At 46.4% G+C, this 21,122-nt stretch overlaps 2 protein-coding genes across 3 annotated transcripts in view; both read right to left on the minus strand.

The window, feature by feature from the left end:
• Positions 1-21,122, minus strand: part of LOC134882942 (52 kDa repressor of the inhibitor of the protein kinase-like) — a 439,430-nt gene that overhangs the window by 206,920 nt on the left and 211,388 nt on the right. The window lies entirely within an intron of this gene.
• grm7 (glutamate metabotropic receptor 7) overlaps positions 1-21,122 on the minus strand; it is a 149,642-nt gene that overhangs the window by 89,885 nt on the left and 38,635 nt on the right. The window lies entirely within an intron of this gene.

Below are 21,122 nucleotides of genomic sequence, written 5' to 3' on the forward strand. Positions count from 1 at the left end.
TCCAGCTGAGGATTAACAAGAGGAGGTCTAAAAGCAGAGCCTTGATCTCCCTGCTGTGTCACTGTTTAGTTAGTATGCCTTTTATCAAGAGTGAAGACATAATAATTAAACTAGTAAGTAAACAACCACGGCTAAAAATGAGGAGCAATTAAAAACAAACATAAATCCCTCCTGTGGAGATTTAAAATGAGGGGAGGGGGGCGGTGCGGCTCACTAACTCTTCCCCTGATGAATGAGCTGTGAGACACAGAGGAGGTTGTTAACGCTGAGACATCTCTACTTATATCTCTGCTCTCGTCCGTACACTTTGCAGTAATTAAGAGAACCACAAACTAAGACTCCTCCTCATGAACGGCGTCAGGTAAAGGGAAAGCTGGACACGCTGTGCACAGTAAGACCAGAAGAACCAGCACATTATACAGCCGTGTGGAGGCTCAGAGCTAAAGGTGAATAATGAGGGAGATTTCCATGTTGGAGCAGAATGAGTTTGACACGGCGCAGAGTGAGTGTGGTTGTAATTACTCTGAGTGTGTGAGAGGTCAGGGATTATTTGATCTCTGTCTATCAAGGTCTCCACTAATGGCCAGAAAAGAAATGAAAGTCTATCCCTCAGGAACTTCTGGGAGAAAGTCTTACATTTGTGAATCCCTGCTCCAGATATTCCTTCAATTAGCCTCCTGATCTGCGGCGGCGTGATGGACGGGATCAGAGCGGACGAAGGTTAAACCCTCGCTGAAGGCCCCGTCAATCCACCGCCCATTACAGCGGGGGTGCTAAGTGGTTTTCATATATCAAAGAGAATGAATCACAGAAGGTCTTTAGGACTTTAGGAGCAGCTTTGGCAAACACAATCACTTATCTCTTTATGACCGGAGGCTTCCTGAGGTGTTGGAGTCTCAGCAAGACCTCGTTCAGTTTTACTGAGTCCTCTCACAACCTGCTCTCAGCCTACAGGAAGAGCTGGAGAAGGACTTCCAGTTTAACCTCCGTCACACTGCCTCCGTCATCTTTACAGTCCAGACTGTGGTGATGCTTCTGTGATAAATCACTGGAAGCTCTGGGTCTTCTTCAAACCCTCAGACACCCTCAGACGGCTGGACAGTCAGAGCAACCGAACCTGAGTCGCTTGGTTCTTATTAAATCCTCCAATGAGTTAGAAACTGCACACCAGGTGTTAGTGAAGCTGGGGGAGAAACACACACACACACACACACACACACACACACACACACACACACACACACACACACACACACACACACACACACACACACACACACACACACACACACACACACACACACACACACACACACACACACACACACATACACACACACACATGCACACACAGTTTGGGGTAGTGTTTTGCTGAGTCTTGGATAGAAGCCTACGGCAAGAAAACACAGTAAAAGCTCAGGGAAGCAGACTAATCTTCAACCTGCTGCGCACGCACACACGCACACACACACGCACGCATGCACGCACGCACGCACGCACGCACACACACACACACACACACACACACACACACACACACACACACACACACACACACCCTTTCTTTTCCTGCTTCCTGCTTCCTGTTCCTCTGCTGGCTGCTGCAGTTTTTCCTGAAGCTTCCCTAACGAGTTCCCGGCTCTAATTGAAAGTCTTCTCTGTGCTCCTGAGATCTGAAGTGAAAAGCAATCCATCAAAGAGCGTCCTGCAGAACAGCTGAGTGGACGATCTGCCAAAACCCAGTCCACTGGCTGCGTCCTGCACGTGTCTCCGCTCTGTCTCCGAGCATCAGAGCCGTCAGTGAGGTTCAGGGCGAGCATGCAGCAGAGCACCGATCAGTGACAGGAGTTACCCATGGTGTGAGTCCATGGACAGGGAGGGTAAAGTGAGTCTGCTGCAGGGTGTGTTTGAGGATCTGTGTTGCTGGGCAGATTATAAACCCAAATGCAGCAGATAGGAACCGTCTTGAGGTGCAGGCCGGCGTGTTGAGCCCTCGATATCTGGAGTTATGTCTCTCTGTCCTCCTCTAACGTGTCTCTCTGTCTGTCACATGTCTCTCTGTCCTCCTGTAGCATGTGTATCTGTCTGTCACATGTCTCTCCGTCCACCTGTAGCATGTCTCTCTGTCCACTTGTAGCATGTCTCTCTGTCTGTCACATGTCTCTCTGTCCACCTGTAGCATGTCTATCTGTCTGTCACATGTCTCTCTGTCCACCTGTAGCATGTCTATCTGTCTGTCACATGTCTCTCCACATGTCCACATGTCTCCACCATGAGTCACACACCGGAGCTAATCTGTTTGTCTCTTCCTGTCTCTCTCCGGATCGCAGCGAGAGATAGGAACCGTCTTGAGGTGCAGGCCGGCGTGTTGAGCCCTCGATATCTGGAGTTATGTCTCTCTGTCCTCCTCTAACGTGTCTCTCTGTCTGTCACATGTCTCTCTGTCCTCCTGTAGCATGTGTATCTGTCTGTCACATGTCTCTCCGTCCACCTGTAGCATGTCTCTCTGTCCACTTGTAGCATGTCTCTCTGTCTGTCACATGTCTCTCTGTCCACCTGTAGCATGTCTATCTGTCTGTCACATGTCTCTCTGTCCACCTGTAGCATGTCTATCTGTCTGTCACATGTCTCTCCACATGTCCACATGTCTCCACCATGAGTCACACACCGGAGCTAATCTGTTTGTCTCTTCCTGTCTCTCTCCGGATCGCAGCGAGAGATAGGAACCGTCTTGAGGTGCAGGCCGGCGTGTTGAGCCCTCGATATCTGGAGTTATGTCTCTCTGTCCTCCTCTAACGTGTCTCTCTGTCTGTCACATGTCTCTCTGTCCTCCTGTAGCATGTGTATCTGTCTGTCACATGTCTCTCCGTCCACCTGTAGCATGTCTCTCTGTCCACCTGTAGCATGTCTCTCTGTCTGTCACATGTCTCTCTGTCCACCTGTAGCATGTCTATCTGTCTGTCACATGTCTCTCTGTCCACCTGTAGCATGTCTATCTGTCTGTCACATGTCTCTCCACATGTCCACATGTCTCCACCATGAGTCACACACCGGAGCTAATCTGTTTGTCTCTTCCTGTCTCTCTCCGGGTCGCAGCGAGAGACTGACAGGAAGTGACACCAACCTGGACTCAGGGTCTGTCTCCTGCAGACACACACGCACACGCGCACGCACACACACACACACACACACACACACACACACACACACACACACACACACACACACACACACACACACACACACACACACACACACACACACACACACACACACACACACACACACATTACTGTACTACTCTACTCACTATCAGACCGTTATTCGGAGGATCAGCTGTGTTTATACAACAATAACAAAACCTATTTTCCTCCTGCATGCCTTCATTTTCACCCTCTGTCTGAAACCAGAGCCGCTCTGATTGGTCAAATGTTCAGAGATGCCCCTTAGCCTATCACACACAATGTGTTGAAGCGCTAGCCAATAGGAGGGAGAGTGTAATGTAATGTGGAAGTAATAAAGGAGTCCAATAAAGGGGGGAGAAACAGAAGGATTCTGGCCTCTGCAGACCATTCATATGCACTAACATCTAAAGAACACACTGCAGGAGAGGGAGCCCCACAGCAAGAGGAATACAGCTCCTTTAAGATGATGGTTGCTGATCCTAGTTCATCACCTTGACTTCACCAGAGACCAACACACCTCTGGAGGTTGGGAGGGGAGATGCTCCTGTGTTGTTTGGTCCAAAACAAAGAGTGGAAACACACAAACATCAGTGAGTGACAGGAGGATAAATAAAGGCGCAGTGTGTCCGGCCTTCTGACGGATTAGACTCATAAGCGACGTGGTCACCCCCCCCCAACCCCCCCCCCACCCCTCCCTCCATCATACCTGCCATCCCTCTCTCCTCCGGACAGGGAAAGGTCAGCAGCCTGACAGCTTCAATAAAACACACCCTGCGATGTGACGACAGATAAACCCACATTGATCCGAGACACAAAGAGAGGGAGGGCGAGCCAGAGAGAAACATGACCTGAGGAGGACGGAGACAGATATAAAGCGCCATCGATCGCAGACAGATGGAGATGGGAGAGAGAAGTGATGGAGGCGAGGGAGGCACTGGGGGCTAAGAGGGCTGGGGACATATCGGATGAAGAAGTTACATAAAGAAAGGTGTGTTGGTATGAGGTGGATACTGAGTCCTAAACTAAACATCATCACACCCAACATTAGCCTCCTTTAGCTTAGCGGTGGTGAGGTGAAGTCATGTGACCGTGCTGTAGTTCCTCTATAGCCCAACATTAGCCTCCTTTAGCTTAGCGGTGGTGAGGTGAAGTCATGTGACCGTGCTGTAGTTCCTCTATAGCCCAACATTAGCCTCCTTTAGCTTAGCGGTGGTGACGTGAAGTCATGTGACCGTGCTGTAGTTCCTTTATAGCCCAACATTAGCCTCCTTTAGCTTAGCGGTGGTGACGTGAAGTCATGTGACCGTGCTGTAGTTCCTTTATAGCCCAACATTAGCCTCGAGCTATGCAATCCTCGATGGCTTGCATAGCTTTAACTTTCTTTGAGCGACTCCCTTGCAGATCGGATGCAGGGCGATCGGACAACAATGAAATGGAGTGCCAACCAGTCAGTGCATCCATTACAACAACAGGCTGTTTTATATTATAGAAATTAAACTGAATATGTTCAAAAAGTATTTGTTAACAAGACAAACAAAACTGACAGAAAGACGATGCCCCGACATGCCTGGGTAGACTGTAGTCGGAATGGTGGTACTAAAGTTATGTCGTTATAGAGGGATGTCGTTATAGAGGGATGTCGTTATAGAGGGATGTCGTTATAGAGGGATGTCGTTATAGAGGGATGTCGTTATAGAGGGATGTCGTTATAGAGGGATGTCGTTATAGAGGGTTGTCGTTATAGAGGGATGTCGTTATAGAGGGATGTCGTTATAGGGGGATGTCGTTATAGAGGGATGTCATTATAGAGGGATGTCGTTATAGAGGCATGTCGTTATAGAGGGTTGTCATTATAGAGGGATGTCGTTATAGAGAGATGTCGTTATAGAGGGATGTCGTTATAGAGGGTTGTCGTTATAGAGGGATGTCGTTATAGAGAGATGTCGTTATAGAGGGTTGTCATTATAGAGGGATGTCGTTATAGAGGGATGTCGTTATAGAGGGATGTCGTTATAGGGGGATGTCGTTATAGAGGGATGTCGTTATAGAGGGATGTCGTTATAGAGGGATGTCGTTATAGGGGATGTCGTTATAGGGGATGTCGTTATAGAGGGATGTCGTTATAGGGGATGTCGTTATAGAGGGATGTCGTTATAGAGGGATTGTCGTTATAGGGGATGTCGTTATAGAGGGATGTCGTTATAGGGATGTCGTTATAGAGGGATGTCGTTATAGAGGGATGTCGTTATAGAGGGATGTCGTATAGGGATGTCGTTATAGGGGATGTCGTTATAGGGATGTCGTAATAGGGGATGTCGTTATAGAGGGGATGTCGTTATAGAGGGATGTCGTTATAGAGGGATGTCGTTATAGGGATGTCGTTATAGGGGATGTCTTATAGTGGGATGTCGTAATAGGGATGTCGTTATAGTGGGATGTCGTTATAGAGGGATGTCGTTATAGAGGGATGTCGTTATAGGGATGTCGTTATAGGGGGATGTCGTTATAGAGGGATGTCGTTATAGAGGGATGTCGTTATAGGGGATGTCGTTATAGGGGGATGTCGTTATAGAGGGATGTCGTTATAGGATGTCGTTATAGGGGGATGTCGTTATAGAGGGATGTCGTTATAGAGGGATGTCGTTATAGGGATGTCGTTATAGGGGATGTCGTTATAGAGGGATGTCGTTATAGAGGGATGTCGTTATAGGGGATGTCGTTATAGGGGGATGTCGTTATAGAGGGATGTCGTTATAGGGGATGTCGTTATAGAGGCATGTCGTTATAGGGGGATGTCGTTATAGGGGGATGTCGTTATAGAGGGATGTCGTTATAGAGGGATGTCGTTATAGGGGGATGTCGTTATAGAGGGATGTCGTTATAGAGGCATGTCGTTATAGGGGGATGTCGTTATAGGGATGTCGTTATAGAGGGTTGTCGTTATAGAGGGATGTCGTTATAGAGGGATGTCGTTATAGAGGGATGTCGTTATAGAGGGATGTTGTTATAGAGGGATGTCGTTATAGAGGGTTGTCGTTATAGAGGCATGTCGTTATAGGGGGATGTCGTTATAGGGATGTCGTTATAGAGGGATGTCGTTATAGAGGGATGTCGTTATAGAGGGATGTCGTTATAGAGGGATGTCGTTATAGAGGGATGTCGTTATAGAGGCATGTCGTTATAGAGGGATGTCGTTATAGAGGGATGTCGTTATAGAGGGATGTCGTTATAGAGGCATGTCGTTATAGGGGGATGTCGTTATAGAGGGATGTCGTTATAGAGGGATGTCGTTATAGAGGGATGTCGTTATAGAGGCATGTCGTTATAGGGGGATGTCGTTATAGGGATGTCGTTATAGAGGGATGTCGTTATAGAGGCATGTCGTTATAGGGGGATGTCGTTATAGGGATGTCGTTATAGAGGGATGTCGTTATAGAGGGATGTCGTTATAGGGGGATGTCGTTATAGAGGGATGTCGTAATAGGGATGTCGTTATAGAGGGATGTCGTTATAGAGGGATGTCGTTATAGGGGGATGTCGTTATAGGGGGATGTCGTTATAGAGGGATGTCGTTATAGAGGGATGTCGTTATAGGGATGTCGTTATAGAGGGATGTCGTTATAGAGGGATGTCGTTATAGGGGGATGTCGTTATAGAGGGATGTCGTAATAGGGATGTCGTTGTAGGGGGATGTCGTTATAGAGGGATGTCGTTATAGGGGGATGTCGTTATAGGGGGATGTCGTTATAGGGGGATGTCGTTATAGAGGGATGTCGTTATAGAGGGATGTCGTTATAGAGGGATGTCGTTATAGGGGGATGTCGTTATAGGGGGATGTCGTTATAGGGGGATGTCGTTATAGAGGGATGTCGTTATAGAGGGATGTCGTTATAGAGGGATGTCGTTATAGGGGGATGTCGTTATAGAGGTTGCACCCCAGTTGTGACAGCAGAAGAAGAACCTCAGTGACTGAGGAACAAGGAAAGGGAGGAGGAGGGGATGACAATGCGACAGAGAGATCTACAATAGATTCAAGAAGCTTCTCTGCACCCGAGCAGAATAAAGAGCAGACACTCAGAAAGAGACTAAGACAGAGCGGGGGTGAAGCTCCGAACACGCTTATTGACATTTCCATCTGACATTTGTGCTTCAGAGCAGAGGACTTGAAGTTATTGACATTCTGCTGAATGCTGATGTCTATTAAATGAGTGTGTTTGTGTGTGTGATGGGTGACAGCCGCTCAGGTGCTGTGGCCTTTCATCTTCACATGTGTGTTTGTCACGGGGTCGGAGCGTGGGTCTGAGTGCAGAAGAGCTGGAAAGACGTTTCAAGAGCTGGAAGATTCACCTCATGAAGCCCAGTCCCTTTCCCACTTCCCGCTCCAACCCTGGTGTCTCAGTTCTTCCTGTCAGCTCCAGCTCCTTTATTCACAGTGAGTTTATCAGAGACGATCCTCAGCTCCTCTGAGGGGATGGGATGATTCTACATTAGCTACCATCCAACAGGCTTTAGGTTTCGCCCAATTGGTGATTGTTTACCCTGCTATGGTTAGACTTTATCAATTCTTACCTTAAAACATCTGACTTTTATTCTAAATGTCGACTTTAAAAAAAGTTTGATTATTTTCTCACTTTTCTCACTCCTTCATGTGGCCCTGATCCTCTGTTGTCTCTGATCCCTCTAATGAGCCACATCTGGCGCCGTGTGACGAGATGATCTCTGAACTGAGTGGACATATGGCGTCCGGACGTCACTGAGTGGGAGCTGTGCGGGCATTCACTCTCACAGATATAACAGGAGACACCCAGCAGACCATCCAGAGACAGCATATATAAGTATAGAAGTATATCAACAACAAACTGAGAGCGGTCATCAACGTGTCTTTACTCGAGAACTGACGAGGTACTGACTATTTCCTGTTTCCTAATTACACTTAATTACAGCTCAGTGTAAAGCAATCACTGATTCCATTACACACACACACACACACACACACACACACACACACACACACACACACACACACACACACACACACACACACACACACACACACACACACACACACACACACACACAGCCTGACATTTGGGCACAGAAACACAATCATACTGAAATACACACACGTAGGCGCAGGCATTCATCAACATGCTGTTATTCTCCCAGCCTGCTGACGAGGAGGGCAGCCTCTGACTCACTGTGTGTGTGTGTGTGTGTGTGTGTGTGTGTGTGTGTGTGTGTGTGTGTGTGTGTGTGTGTGTGTGTGTGTGTGTGTGTGTGTGTGTGTTACCAGATGTGTGGACATTGTAATAATTACTATATTTGTAAAACATCTGCATGCAGACTGAGACTCACACTAAAGTCCCTCTCCTGACTGAGTCGTTTTCCTCTTCCTCTCTCCCTTCCTCTTCCTCTCTCCTCCCTCTTCTTCGTTTGTGTGTGTGTGTGTGTGTGTGTGTGTGTGTGTGTGTGTGTGTGATTATATACATTCTACTGTATCTGGTCTTCGCTCTGATCCCTGCATGAGGTCTGATGATATGCATTGCGCACACACACACACACACTCTCTGCGCTGCATTATGCATGGTCTCTGAGTAGTCCGGTTTAATCTGATGCTGTTCCTTCATTTGTCCTACATCCTCACCTCCCTGTCGCCGAAACAGGAGATGGGGGGAACAGGTGAGGAAGATGAAGATGAGGACAGCGTCTCAGAATGAAGGACAGGAGGGATGTGAAGGGGGTGAGACCAGGTGAAACTCCTCACAGTCTCAGGTGATGAGCGAGCAGCCGATCCAATGAGGATGTCCTCCCCTGACGGTCCGGCATCATTCCACTAGAGATGAACATTTCGATCAGAGCCGTTCTGACTGATGACATCATCAGGCTTTAATTGGAACGAGCACAAACTGTCGTTGGAATTGCAGACACTTCTGGGTGTGCACGTGTTAAAGGACATAAGTTTACTCTCATCGTGCGTCTAGATAAAATATGCAATGCTTGCTGAAAACCTCCCCTCAGTTTAATTCTCCTCACGGCTCACAGACGTGGAGGATAAGTGAAACAGGGTGAAGGGAACGAATGCTAAATGTTCAAGTAACCATGAAGAGATAAAACACAAACAGGCAGGAGGTCAAGCAACGTGACGCAGAAACCACCACGAGGGGATCAAAAACAACTTGAAATGGACGATGAATGTCTCAGAAATGGAACAAAAGAACCGCAAAGAGACACCACTTTCCCACAAAGGGGCCAAAGAGATACACAACAACAACAACAACAACAACAACAACAACAACAAACAGAGCTGAAATGTTCCATGCAAAATGAGCACAAGACCATGCTGAACAACACAAAAGAGACCTCCAGAATAAGGAAAAACACGGATGTCTTCTCTGAGATATTCTGTCCGAACACCCGTGAACTCTGAGGAACAATCTGCAGTTCGAGGACCGGCTGAAGTTCTTCCAACGAGATGCAAAAAGAACAGCTGGTGTGTAACTCTCTGCGGCTGATAGACTCTGTGATGGATGGCGGTGCGTTTGAGGACCAGACAAAGCCGTTTGATCTCCCCTCAGATCTCCGCTCGTATTTCTGCCTCAGAGCTACTGGGCTGCTGGGTCACAGATTTACGGGGTACTGGAGGAGGCTGTGGTTGAACTGGCAGCTGATGGATGCATGGAGACTCTGACGTCAACAGGGATTCAGGACCTATCTAAACATTACAGACCCGAGCTTCATCCTCGTTTAGCTCCTGAAGTCTCCACTCTTTATGCTATCTATCACATGTTTAAACACAGTCCGGTAAATAAGATCCGGTGGACTGTTTGCCAACACAGCTGGACTCCAGTCTACTGGATTCTGTCCCTCCTGGGTCACTACTGTTCACCTCTATAGAGCTGGAGGAAGGACCACAAACGCCTCACCTCTAAAGAGCTGGGGGGAGGACCACAAACGCCTCACCTCTATAGAGCTGGAGGAAGGACCACAAACGCCTCACCTCTATAGAGCTGGAGGAAGGACCACAAACGCCTCACCTCTATAGAGCTGGAGGAAGGACCACAAACACCTCATCTCTATAGAGCTGGAGGAAGGACCACAAACACCTCACCCCTATAGAGCTGGAGGAAGGACCACAAACGCCTCACCCCTATAGAGCTGGAGGAAGGACCACAAACGCTCACCTCTATAGAGCTGGAGGAAGGACCACAAACACCTCACCTCTATAGAGCTGGAGGAAGGACCACAAACGCCTCACCTCTATAGAGCTGGAGGAAGGACCACAAACACCTCACCTCTATAGAGCTGGAGGAAGGACCACAAACGCCTCACCTCTAAAGAGCTGGAGGAGGACCACAAACGCCTCACCTCTATAGAGCTGGAGGAAGGACCACAAACACCTCACCCCTATAGAGCTGGAGGAAGGACCACAAACGCCTCACCTCTATAGAGCTGGAGGAAGGACCACAAACACCTCACCCCTATAGAGCTGGAGGAAGGACCACAAACGCCTCACCTCTATAGAGCTGGAGGAAGGACCACAAACACCTCACCCCTATAGAGCTGGAGGAAGGACCACAAACGCCTCACCTCTATAGAGCTGGAGGAAGGACCACAAACACCTCACCCCTATAGAGCTGGAGGAAGGACCACAAACGCCTCACCTCTATAGAGCTGGAGGAGTGATTCTATGGAGGCAGTGAGCGTCTCTTGTGCTCTCAGTGGTTCAGCTTTGTTGTAAAGAAAGAGAAGCTGCTTTATCCTCTGAGCTTTCTCCTCCTGCCAGCCTCTGACTTGTCCTTTCTCCTCTTCCTCTCTCTTCCTCCTCCTCCCTGCCAAGGCTTCCCTCTGCTGCCCAGAACCCGTTAAGCAATCATAACCCAAATGGCAGCTCGTTCATTCATCTCCAGTCCGCAAAAAACACATATTGATCCCGCGGCTCTGAATACTCAGCGTTCATTCACAGTGCGGCGCCAAGAGCTGCAATGAAACACTTGACTGCTGAGTGGAAGAGCTCCAGGCCCTCAGTATCGCTCTCTAACACACACACACACACACACACACACACACACACACACACACACACACACACACACACACACACACACACACACACACACACACACACACACACACACCCCATCCTGGCTGTTTAAATGTCGTGCGGCTCGGCGTGTTTCTCAGAGATAGCTGGTTCACACGGCGGCGCCACAATGACTCTGCCCTCAGTGACTCCTCAGCTATCACAGCCCAGATTACACCCCGTCTCCTGCCGCCCTGCAGACTGATCCCAGTCCGAACCAGCACCGGCGAGAGGAGAGAAGAGTGGAGGAAATGTGAGGCGCTTTGTTCTGGAGCTGCGGCGGGGTTTGTGAACGGCAGATTAAAGGTCCAAGTGGGAAAAGACCGGATGAGACACTGATTCCTGGACACCAAAGGACTTGTTCTCTTACTGTGTGTGTGTGTGTGTGTGTGTGTGTGTGTGTGTGTGTGTGTGTGTGTGTGTGTGTGTGTGTGTGTGTGTGTGTGTGTGTGTGTGTGTGTGTGTGTGTGTGTGTGTGTGTGTAATTCAGAAAAAAAAGAGTAAATAACTGGATGTAAATGAAATAAAAGTTTGTAATAGGAAGAGTCTGGAGGGTGACGTCTGCTGGTAAACGCTGTACTTGTTTTCTTTCTATAACTGTGTGTGTGTGTGTGTGTGTGTGTGTGTGTGTGTGTGTATGTGTGTTTGTTTATATGTGTGTGTCTATTTATATGTATATGTGTAACATACATATAACATGTATCTCTAAAATAACCTGTTGTAAATGACTATGATTCACAGTAGAAATGGGAGGATGTCTGCTGGTTCACTTCCAGAACAGACCTAGAATATGAAGTGTGGATTGCTACTTGGAGGGGTCCCAGTCCACTTCCTGGGCCCTGCTGTGGTGCCCACTGCGTAACTTATTTTCTTTCTATTAGTGTGTGTGTGTGTGTGTGTGTGTGTGTGTGTGTGTTTGTATAACTCAGAACAAGCGCTGTATGTTCTGCATGCTGTTTGCATGACCTACTTGTCTACAGTCAGGTATTACAGTGGATCAGTTTTAGGAAGCTGAACCTCAGACAGACGTTCTACACTCTTTCAAAGCCATCATTTAAAGGAGCAATAAGTGATTCCCAGAAGGAGCTGCTACACCTCGTCTTCCTCTCATATCGTTAACCGCACATCTTCAGCACTTACAAAATAGGAGACCCCTACAGCCTGTTTTAAGAGGGACTCCTTCAACCGAACACAGCCTACGTCCACTTTGAGAGATAGTGGGTTTAGCAGTATGGTTCTGTGGCTTCTGTGGCTCAGGCTGTTGTTTGCTGGAGTCTTTGGAGAAAGCATGACTTCGACACCTCAACTGATATTGAAATTGAAGCAAACGTCCTGCTTGTCCCCCTGTCTGTTCCTCCAGTGTGTCATTACCTCCCTGACTACCTGATACACCCTCGCAGGGATCCCATTGGTGCTTAATAACACACAGGGTTCACAGTGTCAATATTTCCACCCCCCAGGAGCACATAGCAAAGAAACGTTTGCTAATGAAGGCATTAATTGACCAAGTAACGACCTCATTAGAGGCAGCTAATTCAGTCAATGCATCACAGTGTTAGGGAGGAAACAGCTCAACGGCTTCTGGTCGGGAGGTCATCCATCCATTCATTCATCCACTCATCCATCCATTCATTCATCCACTCATCCATCCATTCATTCATTCACTCATTCATCCATTCATCCATTCACTCATTCATCCATTCATCATCATTCACTCATCCATTCACTCACTCATCCATCCATTCATTCATCCACTCATCCATCCATCCATCCATTCACTCATCCATTCACTCACTCATCCATCCATCCATCCATCCATTCATCCATCCATTCACTCATCCATTCATTCACTCATCCATCCATCCATCCATTCATTCATCCACTCATCCATCCATTCATTCATTCATCCACTCATTCATCCATCATTCACTCATTCATCCATTCATCCATCCATTCATTCATCCATCCATTCATCCATCCATTCACTCACTCATTCATCCATCCATCCATCCACCCATCCATTCATCCATCCATTCACTCATCCATTCACTCACTCATCCACCCATCCATCCATCCATTCATCCATCCATTCACTCATCCATTCATTCACTCATCCATCCATTCATTCATCCACTCATCCATCCATTCATTCATTCACTCATTCATCCATCCATCCATCCATCCATTCACTCACTCATCCATCCATTCATTCATCCATTCACTCACTCATTCATCCATCCATCCATCCATCCATCCATTCATCCATTCACTCACTCATCCATCCATTCACTCATCCATCCATTCATCCATTCACTCACTCATTCATCCATCCATCCATCCATTCATTCATCCACCCATCCATCCATTCATTCATTCACTCATTCATCCATCATTCATCCTCCAAATACTCCTGATTGCTGTGTGTGTGTGTTTGTGTGTGTGTGTGTGTGTGTGTGTGTTTGTGTGTGTGTGTGTGTTTGTGTGTGTGTGTGTGTTTGTGTGTGTGTGTGTGTGTGTGTGTGTGTGTTTGTGTGTGTGTGTGTGTGTTTGTGTGTGTGTGTGTGTGTGTGTGTGTTTGTGTGTGTGTGTGTTTGTGTGTGTGCTTGTGTGTGTGTTTGTGTGTGTTTGTGCCCTGTTTACAACACAACAATGTGGCAACGTTGTTGTGTTGTAAACAAAGCAAACCAACATCTGTTTGTCGAGGCAGCCAGGATTGAGAGGGAGACTAGAGCCCAACAGGAGCTGAAGTAGCAGCACACCTGGCCCAGGTGAGCTGAGCTTCATCTGATCAGTGACCTGCAGATGAGAGGCGGAGACCCTCAGTGATGTCACCCACAGGCATGCATCATTTCTGCAGATGGTTGTTTTTATCCCAAAACATCTTTGTTACTCAGAGAAATATGTAATAAATCAAAGTGTGTGTCAGGTCCCGATCGCTGCACAGCACCCAGGGAGAAACACTGCTTTTGCTGTTGTTGTTATTTAGAGACCAGAGAGGAAGTACATCTCAAATTGTGTCTTTAAGTCGGAGTCCAACTGCACGTCTATTTGTAAAGGAATATTTTTAAATTGCTCTTCCTGGAGTAAAGAATGAGAGTATGGTATCTGGAGATCTCCATATGAATCAGTTTTAGTGGCTCTCTATCTCACACACACAACCAACACCTGTACTGTGCCACACACACACACACACACACACACACACACACACACACACACACACACACACACACACACACACACACACACACACACACACACACACACACACACACACACACACACACACCTGACAGCAGTGGAATTGATGAGGAGTGTTATCCTGACCATATGTCGGTGTTTGCCGTCAGAGCCTCACAACACGGATACATAAACACAGATTTATAGACGTCTGGTAAAATAACATGTATCCTCCCGAGGCTCGGAGGGCTTACCAGCTTTAGAGGGTCTAATGAAAACATCATCACTGCTGTGGAAAACAAACACAGAGGCACATCCGGGGTTTAGCGAACAGATTTAAAGGTGTAATGAAACACTATGAAGAAATGGGGCGAGTCTGTGATGGGGAGAGAGAATTCGACTTTAGAAAGGAGACAGATGTTCAAACAGCAACAAATCTGCCCTTTATTCTGACTGTCGGAGGATTGGTGCAGGAATGAGTCCTAATCTCTGCCATGAGTTCCTCTATAGCCCAACATTAGCCTCCTTTAGCTTAGCGGTGGTGAGGTGAAGTCATGTGACCGTGCTGTAGTTCCTTTATAGCCCAACATTAGCCGCCTTTAGCTTAGCGGTGGTGACGTGAAGTCATGTGACCGTGCTGTAGTTCCTCTATAGCCCAACATTAGCCTCCTTTAGCTTAGCGGTGGTGAGGTGAAGTCATGTGACCGTGCTGTAGTTCCTCTATAGCCCAACATTAGCCTCCTTTAGCTTAGCGGTGGTGAGGTGAAGTCATGTGACCGTGCTGTAGTTCCTTTATAGCCCAACATTAGCCGCCTTTAGCTTAGCGGTGGTGACGTGAAGTCATGTGACCGTGCTGTAGTTCCTTTATAGCCCAACATTAGCCGCCTTTAGCTTAGCGGTGGTATAAAGCAGTGCAGAGCTGCTCACAAAATAACATCCGGACCGATCTTCAAACTCTCTAACAATTGAATCCCCTGCAGGTTTCCTCCGGATCAAATCCATTCAGGATCATTCACTCTGCTTCAATCTGTCCACCACCTGCTGGATGTGTGTGTGTGTGTGTGATTCACGGCTTAGAGACAGGTGTGTATAATGAGCGAAGGAAGGGAAAGCTTTATGGTCTCCAGAGAGATCTTCTGCTGTCCTGCGTCTGACCTGCAGGCGCCTTCTCTAATGGAGTCGTGTAAAAAACAAACTCCTGATGAAGAATCAACTCACCTGTGCACGAAATCTCACAGAACCTCTCTCTGCTGTTTAAAGGAGAGGGAGGAAGCAGTGACTCGTTTCTCTGTTATAGTTTCAGCTGTCAGAGCCCCTCACAGAGCAGCACTGACTGCCTGCAGAGTGAAATGTAATGCAACACCACAGTCACGACTAGAGAAACACCACTGAAATCTAACTGATCCTGTGATTGCAGAAGGTGAACCTGTGGAGGGACCTCTGCAGCCTGTAGAGGAGAAGAAAGCCTCTCTCTGACGCCACTGGACAGATCTGAAGCGTCCTCCTCTCAGCGGAGGCTCGGAGACAACAGAAGCAGCCCAACCCTGAGTCACAGATTAAATACTGACTGATCATCCCCTGGTGTCTCCAGGGACCGAGAGGAGAACCAGAGATAGATATGGTCTGGGGTGGGGGGGGGGGGGGGGGGTCACAGATACAGACTGAAAGTCATCCGGTTGATGAAGACTTTGCTCCTCACTTTAGGTTAGCGCCTCGTCGTAGCGTCAGGCTGCAGACAGGACTCTGACCCTCACAGCTGGTCCTTTACACCCTCAGAACATTTGGCACTAAACACATCATAAAGGAGAAGTCTTTACTGACGGTCCACGATGCAGAAGTCTCCGAGCAGATGTCCAACAGAGTCCTTGTGGAGCCGTTGTTCAGGTGCTATAACCAGATCACCACCAACGCTTCACAGGCAGCAGCTACACGGAGAGCTCTGCTGGGGTCAGACTCCCAAAGACTCCACACATCAACCAGAGCTTTAAGAGTCGTTGGTCTAAACCTGAGTTCATCACACTTCTGATGCTCACATCATCTCTGGGTGCTGTTTCAAAGCTAACAACAAGACCTTAAAGACAAAGCAGCCGTCCTATAGCTATAGACAGAGCATTAATACACCCACGATACGTCATCACAGCGTCACACTGAGACAGGAGAGGGTTTGAAGTGAAGTCAGACCCTAACCACGCTGAGGGCATGCTAACTGGCTAATGCAGTATAGATTAGAAGCATTTATTATATGGGTTATTGCAGAGAGGAGGAAGACTAAGGGGTATTTGTGCAATGATTCCTTTGTCTTTCAGTCTGTTTGTCTTTGCTTTTACACACCTGTAGCGCCTCCCGGAGGGCAGCAGGTGCATCCCTGGGTGTGAACTGTCCTTTATAATGTTTGTGGCTTTACTGAGGCAGCGGGAGTAGTACATATCCATCAGGGATGCTGAGCAGAAACACTGGTTAGCATAGCCACCCTCTTAGTTTAGCATTTCAGAGTAAGCTTCAGTTCAAAGGCATATCCAATCTGCCTCTCAATGTAAAATCTGGAGTGTTTTAAAGGAAAACATCTGGAATTCTGTGGTAAATAATTCCATCTTGTTACGGAACAGTATTAGTAAGATGTTAACCGACAGACTATAACTGCAATACACATAAACATTCAAACTCAGAACAATAAGAAAAGTGATCATGCTGAAGTCTTCCAGTGGTATTCATTTGTATTTAATGGCCAAGGTACAAGCGAGACAGGTGGGTTTCACCGTTAAAGTCTGCAGGTGTTTTGGTCACAAATAAAAAGCATTAAATAAGCACAGTTATATTATTTGGTGAGAAGACTTCCCAACCACTACTTTGTTGTAGAAGGTGCAAAATCCTGAGAATGAACGCCTCAAATCTCAAAAAGCTGTCAACGAAATGTACAAAACCCTTTTTACCCGAGTCACAGCTCACAGGAATGTCTCTCCACAGGTCTAAGGTGTTCTGCGGTGGACAGTGATGTCACTGAGCTTTTGAAATGAGCAGGAAGAAGAAGCCATTACAGACTTTAATTCACATGCATGTCGGAGGGAAAGCAGAGGGACGTTCATCTCTCCCAGGAAGAAGCAAAAGCAAGGAAACTGCTGTTTAAATTACAGAAGAACAATAATAAAGCATGCATTTTCTCATCATTGCTCATTAGTTCTTCACTTTCTTTAAAGGAATTCTTCTCCTCGTAATATCCAGAGCTGTGACAGTTAGTCCATTAATCACGGAGACAGAAACTAATCGAGCACTGGAAGCAAAGTCATTCCTCTTTGTCTCAGCTTTGATATTAAATGTCACCTTGCCCAAACTCAGCAGAGAGGAAATCAGACTCCGGGGAAGACTTCAAACTGAAATGTATTGAGAGTTTTCAGCTGCAAGAAACTGTTAGAAAAGAAATCCTCTTTTCTGATGAAAAGGAAAATCCGTCCCAGAAAGAAGTACTGATGATGGATTCTGTTCTTCCTCTGTTAGTGCGATTAAACATTATATGTGTGGATAAAAAGCAAGACTTTTAAAGAAGTGCTTGTTTTACTGCTTCCTCTCACTTTTCTCAAACCACTCATCTATGAATCAATCCCAACACGGCAGACTGATTTATAATGGTGAGTCATGTTAGCTGCTGTAATCATTATTAGCTGATCAATCTTCAGTCACATGACAGCTGGATCTGAAACGTGTCCTCACTTCGCTCCCGGCTGAAACTCATTTCCAAACTTTGTTCTGGGACTTAAAAGTGAAACATGAATTATGAATAGCTTCCCTGTAACAGCAGAGGAAATGTAATGAGGAGTTATTGCATTACGACCGGAGTCTGGTGAAGGAACAAGACGTCCACAAAGACTAACGACGCCTCGTCTCCGTAAGCCTGCCGACTGAGGAGGCATCAGCAGGGCTTACTGTCGCTCCCCGGGAGCAGGATTACCCCGGGAAGCCCTCTAACAGATGCTGAGCGCTAAGCATTGTGGGCATTTATACTGGGGACGCTGGGGACATGTGCACCACTTTTGGAACTTGCCAATTCAGTCCCCGACACTTTGAATGAGGATCATCTGTGGAAAACGTTCTGAAAATATCACAAAGAGAGAGGCTTATCTGCAGATCACGTTCAATCTGGAGTCTGTTCGCACCTTCTGGTTGTATTCCTGCTGACCCCAGGGACGTGTCAGTGCGAGTAAGAGCTGAATAGAGAATATGTATCTACTGTTTGGTGACATAAAGGGGATGTTTCTGGATGACACTAAAAACAAGTGGATCCGAGTGAGTTCGATTGCAATCAGACTAAAGCTGTTCACTGCCTCTTTGCCTATTTAATAATGACTGCAGAGTTCCGGTTTTCTGAAAGGCATGACCTCTGCCTGCTACAAAAGACCCATTGCTTTCCTACCCTACATGCGGCATTCAATGCTCCTATAGCGGGGGCTCCAACACATCGTACATGAAGGGGCGGGACATCTCTAGAGGGTTGACCAATCACAACAGCGCATAAAAGCTAACCAATCAGACCTGCCTTCCTTTGCCTCTAGGCGACTAGTGGTGCTCTTAATAAACGAGGTGCTGAGTTCCTGCAGACTGGGATCTGTATGACTACATTAACTGGTGGTGATGGGAGGAAGTGAAGCTCTCCATCAGACCTGAGTTTCTCCATCTCTGTCCTCCTGCAGACTCAGAGCCAGGCTTGGCAGGATCAGTTTGGGGGACTGGCAGTAATTTGCTAATTCCTCTCTGTTAAATGAGGAGTGTTTCCCTGATGGAGAGATCTATTTATACAAACATCAGCAGGAGAGGACTCTTTAAAGTAGAGACACTACATACTGATATACACCTGAACATCAGCAGGAGAGGACTCTTTAAAGTAGAGACACTACATACTGATATACACCTGAACATCAGCAGGAGAGGACTCTTTAAAGTAGAGACTCTACATACTGATATACACCTGAACATCAGCAGGAGAGGACTCTTTAAAGTAGAGACACTTCATACTGATATACACCTGAACATCAGCAGGAGAGGACTCTTTAAAGTAGAGACACTACATACTGATATACACCTGAACATCAGCAGGAGAGGACTCTTTAAAGTAGAGACTCTACATACTGATATACACCTGAACATCAGCAGGAGAGGACTCTTTAAAGTAGAGACTCTACATACTGATATACACCTGAACATCAGCAGGAGAGGACTCTTTAAAGTAGAGACTCTACATACTGATATACACCTGAACATCAGCAGGAGAGGACTCTTTAAAGTAGAGACACTACATACTGATATACACCTGAACATCAGCAGGAGAGGACTCTTTAAAGTAGAGACTCTACATACTCATATACACCTGAACATCAGCAGGAGAGGACTCTTTAAAGTAGAGACACTACATACTGATATACACCTGAACATCAGCAGGAGAGGACTCTTTAAAGTAGAGACTCTACATACTGATATACACCTGAACATCAGCAGGAGAGGACTCTTTAAAGTAGAGACTCTACACACTGATATACACCTGAACATCAGCAGGAGAGGACTCTTTAAAGTAGAGACTCTACATACTGATATACAGAACAGTACCTCATTTAAAACAGTACTGACTGTGGTGTTCTGCCTCCTGTGTCTCAGTGTGTCCTCTTCTCCCTGCTGTGATTATGAATCTGTTTCTCTAATGAACAGGAGGAGCTGTCACTGGAAACAATCAATAATAAAGGATCAATGAATCTGCTGTATATCACTCCGGATCCAGAGGAAAAACAAAGATGTAGAATCTCTTCTCTTAAATTGAGATGAGACCCATCAGACTAATTGATCCCCGAGGGAGAATCAAATATACCAGCAGCTCTGAAGATATTCAAGCTATGAGGGATTACAGCTCCGTTAAAACCTCTGGCTCAAGTACTCAGATCTTGTACTTGAGTAAAGTAGAAGTACTCAGATCTTGTACTTGAGTAAAGTAGAAGTACTCAGGTCTTGTACTTGAGTAAAGTAGAAGTACTCAGATCTTGTACTTGAGTAAAGTAGAAGTACTCAGGTCTTGTTCTTGAGTAAAGTAGAAGTACTCAGATCTTGTACTTGAGTAAAGTAGAAGTACTCAGGTCTTGTACTTGAGTAAAGTAGAAGTACTCAGGTCTTGTACTTGAGGAGTAAAGTAGAAGTACTCAGATCTTGTACTTGAGTAAAGTAGAAGTACTCAGATCTTGTATTTGAGTAAAGTAGAAGTACTCAGATCTTGTACTTGAGTAAAGTAGAAGTACTCAGATCTTGTACTTGAGTAAAGTAGAAGTACTCAGATCTTGTACTTGAGTAAAGTAGAAGTACTCAGATCTTGTACTTGAGTAAAGGAGAAGTACTCAGGTCTTGTACTTGAGTAAAGGAGAAGTACTCAGGTCTTGTACTTGAGTCAAGTAGAAGTACTCAGGTCTTGTACTTGAGTAAAGGAGAAGTACTCAGGTCTTGTACTTGAGTAAAGTAGAAGTACTCAGGTCTTGTACTTGAGTAAAGTAGAAGTACTCAGATCTTGTACTTGAGTAAAGTAGAAGTACTCAGATCTTGTACTTGAGTAAAGTAGAAGTACTCAGGTCTTGTACTTGAGTAAAGAAGAAGTACTCAGGTCTTGTACTTGAGTCAAGTAGAAGTACTCAGGTCTTGTACTTGAGTAAAGT

The sequence above is a fragment of the Eleginops maclovinus genome, chromosome 20 (assembly GCF_036324505.1).
Source record: "Eleginops maclovinus isolate JMC-PN-2008 ecotype Puerto Natales chromosome 20, JC_Emac_rtc_rv5, whole genome shotgun sequence".
Lineage (NCBI taxonomy): Eukaryota > Metazoa > Chordata > Actinopteri > Perciformes > Eleginopidae > Eleginops > Eleginops maclovinus.